The sequence below is a fragment of the Triticum dicoccoides genome, chromosome 3B (assembly GCF_002162155.2).
Source record: "Triticum dicoccoides isolate Atlit2015 ecotype Zavitan chromosome 3B, WEW_v2.0, whole genome shotgun sequence".
In the NCBI taxonomy this organism is placed as follows: Eukaryota; Viridiplantae; Streptophyta; class Magnoliopsida; order Poales; family Poaceae; genus Triticum; species Triticum dicoccoides.
Genome location: NC_041385.1, coordinates 266,438,155 through 266,448,417, shown reverse-complemented (window position 1 = coordinate 266,448,417; position 10,263 = coordinate 266,438,155).

The following is a 10,263-nucleotide window of genomic DNA, read 5'->3' as shown; positions in this document are numbered from 1 at the left end:
TCTTGAGCTAGCGTTGGTTTTCCCCGAAGAGGAGAGGGTGATGCAGCAAGTGTAGCGTAAGTATTTCCCTCAGTTTTGAGAACCAAGGTATCAATCCAGTAGGAGGCTCCTCAAAAGTCCCACGCACCTACACAAACAAACTGAGAACTCGCAACCAACGCAATAAAGGGGTTGTCAATCCCTTCACGGCCACTTGCGAAAGTGAGATCTAATAAAGATAGTAAGATAAGATAAATATATTTTTGGTATTTTATAAGATAGATGCAAAAAGTAAAGATGCAAATAAAAGTAGATTGAAAGCAAATATGATAAGAGATAGACCCGGGGGCCATAGGTTTCACTAGAGGCTTCTCTCAAGATAGCATAAGTATTACGATGGTGAACAAATTACTGTCGAGCAATTGATAGAAAAGCACATAGTTATGAGACTATATAGGCATGATCATGTATATAGGCATCACGTCCATAACAAGTAGACCGACTCCTGCCTGCATCTACTACTATTACTCCACACATCGACCGACTCTTGCCTGCATCTAGAGTATTAAGTTCATAAGAAGAGAGTAACGCATTAAGCAAGATGACATGATGTAGAGGGATAAACTCATGCAATATGATATAAACCCCATCTTGTTATCCTTGATGGCAACAATACAATACGTGTCTTGCAACCCTTTCTGTCACTGGGTAAGGACACCGCAAGATTGAACCCAAAGCTAAGCACTTCTCCCATGGCAAGAAAGATCAATCTAGTAGGACAAACGAAACTCATAATTCGAAGAGACTTGCAAAGATAACTCAATAATACATAAAAGAATTCAGGGAAGATTCAAACATTATTCATAGACAAACTTGATCATAAACCCACAATTCATCATATCTCGACAAACACACCGCAAAAAGAGTTTACATCGAATAGATGTCCACAAGAGAGGGGGAGAACATTGTATTGAGATCCAAAAATAGAGAAGAAGCCATCTAGCTAATAACTATGGACCCGTAGGTCTGTGGTAAACTACTCACAACTCATCGGAGGGGCAAGGACGTTGATGCAGAAGCCTTCCGTGGTCGATTCCCCCTCCGGCAGAGTGCCGACGAAGGCTCCAAGATGAGATCGCGCGGATACAGAAGGTTACGGCGGTGGAAATTGTGTTTTGTGGTGCTCCTGGATGTTTTCGGGGTACGTAGGTATATATAGGAGGAAGAAGTACGCCGGTGGCCACCCGAGGGGCCCACGAGACAGGGGGGCGCGCCCTACAGGGGGGGCCTCCTATCTCGTGGGGGCCTCGTCTGCTTCTTGACTTGCACTCCAAGCTCTCCGGATCACGTTCGTTCCAAAAATCACGCTCCTGAAGGTTTCATTCCATTTGGACTCTGTTTGATATTCCTTTTCTTTGAAATACTGAAATAGGCAAAAAAACAGCAATATGGGCTGGGCCTCTGGTTAGTAGGTTAGTCCCAAAAATGACATAAAGGTGTAAAATAAAGCCCATAAACATCCAAAAGAGGTAATATAATAGCATGGAACAATAAAAAATTATAGATACGTTGGAGACGTATCAAGCATCCCCAAGCTTAATTCCTGCTCGTCCTCGAGTAGGTAAATGATAAAAAAGAAATTTTTGATGTGGAATGCTACCTAACATAATTCTCAATGTAATTTTCTTTATTGTGGCATGAATGTTCAGATCCAAATGATTCAAAATAAAAGTTCATATTGATAAAAGAAATAGTAACACTTCAAGCATACTAATCAAAGTAATCATGTCTTCTCAAAATAGCATGGCAAAAGAAAGTTCATCCCTACATAATCATATAGTTAGGCTATGCTTCATTTTCGTCACACAAAGATGTTCCCAACTTCTATACCCCCGATGACAAGCCAAGCAATTGTTTCATACTTAAATAATCTCAAACTTTTTCAACCTTCACGCAATACATGAGCGTGAGCCATGGATATAGCACTATGGGTGGAATAGAATATGATGATGGGGATTGTGTGGAGAAGACAAAAAGGAGAAAGTCTCACATTGATGAGGATAATCAACGGGCTATGGAGATGCCCATCAATTGATGTCAACATGAGGAGTAGGGATTTCCATGGATGCACTAGAGCTATAAATGAATGCTCAACAAGAGAAAACTAGTGGGTGTGCATCCAACTTGCTTGCTCACGAAGACCTAGGGCATTTGAGGAAGCCCATCGTAGGAATATACAAGCCAAGTTCTATAATGAAAAATTCCCACTAGTATGAAAAAGACAACTTATGAGACTCACTATATGAAAAACATGGTGCTACTTTGAAGCACAATATATGAGACTCACTACATGAAGAACAAGGTGCTACTTTGAAGCACAAGTGTGGAAAAAGAGATAGTAACATTGCCCTTTTTATTTTCTTTTTCTTCTTTTTTTCTTTTTAATATTTTTTTGGGCCTTTCTTTTTTTTCCTTTTGGCCTTTCTTCTTTTTTTTCCTTTTTTTCTTTTTTTTCTTTGGCCAGTGTTCTAATAATGATGATCATCACACTTCTATTGATCACAACATATAAATTACAACTCGAAACTAGAACAAGATATGACTATATATGAATGCCTCCGGCGGTGTACCGGGATGGTGCAATGAATCAAGAGTGACATGTATGAAAAATAATGCATGGTGGCTTTTCCACAAATACGATGTCAACTACATGATGATGCAATGGCAATATGACAAAAGTAATGTATGTCATGATGATGATGAACGGAACGGTGGAAAGTTGCATGGCAATATATCTCGAAATGGCTATGGAAATGCCATAATATGTAGGTATGGTGGCTGTTTTGAGGAAGATATAAGGAGGTTTATGTGTGATAGAGCGTATCGTATCACGGGGTTTGGATGCACCGGCAAAGTTTGCACCACCTCTCAAGGCGAGAAAGGGCAATGCATGGTACCGAAGAGGCTAGCAAAAGCGAAAAGGTAAAAGTGCGTATAATCCATGGACTCAACATTAGTCAAAAGAACTCATATACTTATTGCAAAAATTTAGAAGTCATCAAAAATCAAGTACTACATGCATGCTCCTAGGGGGATAGATTGGTAGGAAAAGACCATCGCTCGTCCCCGACCGCCACTCATAAGGATGCACAAGCCAGGTACACTTCATGTTTCAAATTTGTTACACAACTTTAACCATACGTGCATGCTACGGGATTTGCTAACTTCAACACAAGCATTCTTTAAATTGATAATCACCCAACTAGCATGACTTTAATATCACTACCTCCATATCTCAAAACAATTATCAAGTATCAAATTGATCATAGCATCCAATTCACTTCCTATGATAGTTTTTATTATACCCAACTTGGATGCTCATCATTCTAGGACCAACTTTATGACCATAGCAAATACCATGCTGTTCTAAAAGACTCTCAAAATAATATAAGTGAAGCATGATAGACTAGTAATTTCTTCAAAATTAAGACACCACCGTGCTCTAAAAGATATAAGTGAAGTACTAGAGCAAAAACTATCAAACTCAAAAGATATAAGTGAAGCACATAGAGTATTCTAGCAAATTCTAATCAAATAGGCTTCTCCCAAAAGGTGTGTACAGCAAGGATGATTGTGGTAAACTAAAAAACAAAGACTAATATAATACACGATGCTCCAAGCAAAACACATATCATGTGGCGAATAAAAATATAGCTCCAAGTAAAGTTACCAATGAACGAAGACGAAAGAGGGGATGCCTTCCCGGGGCATCCCCGAGCTTAGGCTTTTGGCTATTCTTGAATATCTTGGGGTGCCTTGGGCATCCCCAAGCTTAGGCTCTTGCCACCTTTTATTCCATAGTCCATAAAGGCTTTACCCAAAACTTGAAAACATCATAACATAAAACTCAACAGGAAATCTTATAAGCTCCGTTAGTGAAAGAAAACAAAACCACCACATAAGGTACTGCAATGAACTCATTATTTATTTATTTTGGTGTTAAACCTACTGTATTCCAACTTCCTTATAGTTTATAAACTATTTTACTAGCCATAGATGCATTGGAATAAGCAAACAACACACGAAAAACAGAATCTGTCAAAAACAGAAAAGTCTGTAGCAATCTGTAACTAACGCAAACTTCTGGAACTCTAAAAATCCTACCAAAATAGGAAGTCCTGGACAATTTATCTATTGAACATCAGCAAAAAGAATCAACGCAAAAGCACATTCCTGTGATATAACAAAATTATATTCGTGCGTGCAAAGTTTCTGTTTTTCAGCAGAATCAAATCAACTATCATCGTAGGTTATCCTATTGGTTCTACTTGGCACAAACACTAATTAAAAGATAAAAACACATCTAAACAGAAGGTAGATGCAAGATTTATTACTAAACAGGAGCAAAAACAAAAAACATAAAGAAAAATTGGGTTGCCTCTCAACTAGCGCTATCGTTTAACACCCCTAGCTAGGCATAAAAGCAAAGATAGATCTAACGAGTGCCATCTTTGGCACTAGATTCATAAGTAGTCCGCATGATAGATTCATAAGGTAATTTGACTTTCTTTCCAGGAAAGTGCTCCATGCCTTTCTTTAATGGAAATTGAAATCTAATATTCCCTTCCTTCATATCAATAATTGCACCAATCGTTCTAAGGAAAGGTCTACCAAGAATAATAGGGCAAGAAAGATTGCAATCTATATTAAGAACGATAAAATCTACGGGCACCAAATTTCTATTTGCAACAATAAGAACATCATTGATCCTTCCCATAGGCTTTTTAATGGTGGAATCCGCAAGGTACAAATTTAAAGAGCAATCGTCAAGATCATGGAAACCTAGAATATCGCATAAAGTTTTCGGAATCGTGGAAACACTAACACCCAAATCACACAAAGCAAAACATTCATAATCTTTATAGTAGGTTCCCACTCATCATTAAGTTTTCTAGGTATATAAACTTCCAAATTAAGTTTTTCATCAAAATATTGCATCAAGGCATCAACAATATGTTTGGTAAAAGCTTTGTTTTGACTATAAGCATGAGGAGAATTAACAACGAATTGCAACAAGGAAATACAACCTTTTAAAGAACAATTATCATAATCAAATTCCTTGAAATCCGAGATAGTAGGTTCAATGTTATTTGAAGTTGTGACCTTTCCAATCTCACATTTACCAAATTTAGCATCAAGATCTAAAGACTCCGAATTCTTGGGATGCCTTCTAGGCAAAGTTGATTCATCATCAATCCCATAATCATAAAAATTCATATTGCAAAACATAGATCTAATAGGAGACGCATCAATAACTTTAAGATCTTCATCATTATTTTCATGTAACTTTTCTGGTTTAGCGGCCATCTTATTGACTAAGGTGGCTTGCTTATCAGAAATTTTGGCTATATCATTTTCAAGACGGGTAATTTGAGCATTAACACCATAAAATTATTTATTCATATCATCAAGCGCTTTGTTCATAAACCCCAAAAACCTTTTTGTTCCTTAAGCTCTTTTCTAAGGAAATTATTATGCACAATTGCAAATTCATAAAGCTTCTAATATTTGATTCAATCTCATCCATCCTTCTGAGAAGGTGGTCAGGACCCTTAGGTAAAGCCATAAGGTCAAACAAGCACACAAGCACACAGAAAAAGGCAAGCGGAAAGAGAGGAGGAGATTGGGAAAAAGAGGGCGAATAAAACGGCAAGGGTGAAGTGGGGGAGAGGAAAACGAGAGGCAAATGGCAAATAATGTAAATGCGAGGGAGATGGGTTTGTGATGGGTACTTGGTATGTCTTGACTTGAGCGAAGACCTCCCCGACAATGGCGCCAGAAATCCTTCTTTCTATGTCTTGAGCTTGCGTTGGTTTTCCCCGAAGAGGAGAGGGTGATGCAGCAAGTGTAGCATAAGTATTTCCCTTAGTTTTGAGAACCAAGGTATCAATCCAGTAGGAGGCTCCTCAAAAGTCCCACGCACCTACACAAACAAACTGAGAACTCGCAACCAACACAATAAAGGGGTTGTCAATCCCTTCATGGCCACTTGCGAAAGGTAGATCTAATAAAGATAGTAAGATAAGATAAATATATTTTTGGTATTTTATAAGATAGATGCAAAAAGTAAAGATGCAAATAAAAGTAGATTGAAAGCAAATATAATAAGAGATAGACCCGGCGGCCATAGGTTTCACTAGAGGCTTCTCTCAAGATAGCATAATTATTACGGTGGGTGAAAGAATTACTGTCGAGCAATTGATAGAAAAGCGCATAGTTATGAGATTATCTAGGCATGATCATGTATATAGGCATCACGTCCATAACAAGTAGACCGACTCCTGCCTGCATCTACTACTATTACTCCACACATCGACCGACTCCTGCCTGCATCTAGAGTATTAAGTTCATAAGAACAGAGTAACGCATTAAGCAAGATGACATGACATAGAGGGATAAACTCATGCAATATGATATAAACCCCATCTTGTTATCCGCGATGGCAACAATACAATATGTGCCTTGCAACCCTTTCTGTCACTGGGTAAGGACACCGCAAGATTGAACCCAAAGCTAAGCACTTCTCCCATGGCAAGAAAGATCAATCTAGTAGGCCAAACCAAACTGATAATTCGAAGAGACTTGCAAAGATAACTCAATCATACATAAAATAATTCAGAGAAAATTCAAATATTATTCATAGATAAACTTGATCATAAACCCACAATTCATTGGATCTCGACAAACACACCGCAAAAAGAGTTTACATCGAATATATGTCCACAAGAGAGGGGGAGAACATTGTATTGAGATCCAAAAAGAGAGAAGAAGCCATCTAGCTAATAACTATGGACCCGTAGGTCTGTGGTAAACTACTCACAACTCATCGGAGGGGCAAGGATGTTGATGTAGAAGCCCTCCATGGTCGATTCCCCCTCCGGCAGAGTGCCGGCAAAGGCTACAAGATGAGGTCTCGTGGATACAGAAGGTTACGGTGGTGGAAATTGTGTTTCGTGGTGCTCCTGGATGTTTTTGGGGTACGTAGGTATATATAGGAGGAAGAAGTACGTCGGTGGCTGCCCAAGGGGCCCATGAGACTGGGGGGCGTGCCCTACAGGGGGGGCTCCTATCTCATGGGGGCCTCGGCTGCTTCTTGACTTGCACTCCAAACTCTCCGGATCACGTTCGTTCCAAAAAATCACGGTCCCGAAGGTTTCATTCCATTTGGACTCCATTTGATATTCCTTTTCTTTGAAATACTGAAATAGGCAAAAACAACAACAATATGGGTTGGGCCTCCGGTTAGTAGGTTAGTCCCAAAAATGATATAAATGTGTAAAATAAAGCCCATAAACATCCAAAAGAGGTAATATAATAGCATGGAATAATAAAAAATTATAGATACGTTGGAGACGTATCAGTCATATCGTCGTAGTGCTTAGGCGAAGCCCTGCGCCGGTAACCTCATCATCACCGTCACCATGCTATCGTGCTGAGGGAACTCTCCCTCGGCCTCATCTGGATCTAGAGTTCGAGGGACGTCACCGAGCTGAACATGTGTAGATCGCGTAGGTGCCGTGCGTTCGGTACTTGATCGGTTGGATCGTGAAGACGTTTGACTACATCAACTGCGTTACTTAACGCTTCCACTTTCGGTCTACGAGGGTACATGGACACACTCTCCCCTCTCATTGCTATACATCACCTAGATAGATCTTGCGTGATCATAGGATTTTTTTTTGAAATTACCATGTTCCCCAACAGTGGCATCCGAGCCAAGTCTGTGCATAGATGTTATATGCACGAGTAGAACACAAAGAGTTGTGGGCGATAATAGTCATACTGCTTACCACCAACGTCTTACTTTGATTCGGCGGTATTGTTGGATGAAGCGGTTCGGACCAACATTACATGACCGCGTTCATGAGACTGGTTCTACCGACGTGCTTATGCACATAGGTGGCTGGCGGGTGTCTGTTTCTCCAACTTTAGTTGAATCAAGTTTAACTATGGCCGGTCCTTGTTGAAGGTTAAAACAATGCACTTGACAAAAAATCGTTGTGGTTTTGACGCGTAGGTAAGAACGGTTCTTGCTAGAAGCCCGTAGCAGCCATGCAAAACTTGCAACAACAAAGTAGAGGACGTCTAACTTGTTTTTGCAGGGCTTGCTGTGATATGATATGGTCAAGGCATGATGTGATATAGATTGTTGTATGAGATGATCATGTTTTGTAACAAAGTTATCGGCAACTAGCAGGAGCCATATGGTTGTCGCTTTATTGTATGAAATGCAACCGCCATGTAATTGTTTTACTTTATCATTAAGTGGTAGCGATAGTCATAGTAACAATAGTTGGCGAGACGACAACAATGCTACAATGGAGATCAAGGTGTCGCGCCGGTGATGATGGAGATCATGATGATGCTTCGGTGATGGAGATCATGAGCGCAAGATGATGATGGCCATATCATGTCACATATTTTGATTGCATGTGATGTTTATATTTTATGCATCTTATTTTGCCTAGTATGGCGGTAGCATTATAAGATGATCCCTTACTAAATTTCAAGGTATAAGTGTTCTCCCTGAGTATGCACCGTTGCTACAGTTCGTTGTGCCGAGACACCACATGATGATCGGGTGTGATAAGCTCTACATTCACATACAACGGGTGCAAGCCAGTTTTGCACACGCAGAATACTCCGGTTAAACTTGACGAGCCTAGCATATGTAGATATGGCCTCGGAACACTGAGACCGAAAGGTCGAACGTGAATCATATAGTAGATATGATCAACATAGTGATGTTCACCATTGAAAACTACTCCATCTCACGTGATGATCGGACATGGTTTAGTTGATTTGGATCACGTGATCATTTAGATGACTAGAGGGATGTCTGTCTAAGTGGGAGTTCTTGAGTAGTATGATTAATTGAACTTTAATTTATCATCAACTTAGTCCTGATAGTTATTTTGCATGTCTATGTTATTGTAGATCAATGGCCCGTGCTACCGTTCCTTTGAATTTTAATGCGTTCCTAGAGAAAGCTAAGTTGAAAGATGATGGTAGCAACTATACGGATTGGGTCCGTAACTTGAGGATTATCCTCATTGCTGCATAGTAGAATTACGTCCTGGAAGCACCGTTGGGTGCCAGGCCTGCTGCAGATGCTACTGACGATGTTAAGAACGTCTGGTAGAGCAAAGGTGATGACTACTCGATAGTTCAGTGTGCCATGCTTTACGGCTTAGAATCGGGACTTCAAAGACGTTTTGAACGTCATGGAGCATATGAGATATTCAAAGAGTTGAAGTTAATATTTCAAGAAAATGCCCGAGTTGAGAGATATGAAATCTCCAACAAGTTCTACAGCTGCAAAATGGAGGAGAATAGTTCGTTAGTGAACAATGAACACATACTCAGAATGTCTGGGTACCATAACCACTTGACTCAGTGATACATATCCAACGTATCTATAATTTTTGATTGTTCCATGCTATTATATTACCCCTTTTGGATGTTTATGGGCTTTATTTTACACATTTATATCATTTTTGGGACTAACCTACTAACCGGAGGCCCAGCCCGTATTGCTGTTTTTTTGCCTATTTCAGTATTTCGAAGAAAAGGTGATGCGGCATACCCAACCACAAACTTGTCTAGTACACAGTTCATGATGAATACACTGATCATTGACAAGGGGTCGCAGGCGTCTGCGACAGTCGTCAACAAAGGTCTGCAAACGGAGGGTATCGTGGATGAGGTGATAACAGTGCAAGTTGACGAAACATTGGTCGAAAATATAATTAACCAAGAGGATGAAACAAATATGCAAAAGATGATGCAACTTAGCAAAGGTAAAGATGGACACATACGTGTACTGTATGGCCCCGCCTTCGTTTCATTTGTGTGTAAAGAAGGGGTCAAGTGTAGGAGCGTTGCTAGATTGAAGGAGCCCATGCAAGTGCATGCACGCACGAAGAGGGATGGTTTGTTTCCTAATCCATTTGCAAGAGAATATTACACATGTACTTGGAGAAATAACAAGACTTGGAGAATAAAAAGGAAAGAGCCTACACACAAATTTGTTAGTCATGCTTCGTGGAATATAGAAAGACCCGATTTTCCTGGGCTAGAAAATAGGAAGAGAAGAAGCATGCACGTACATGCAGATATATTCCCAAGGCCAGGTGTGTACGTTTGGAGAAGGAAAATCAAAGGTGGTTAAAAACGACTAGGAAAAATCCTACGAGTAAGGAGGAAAGAAATACACGCACGCCG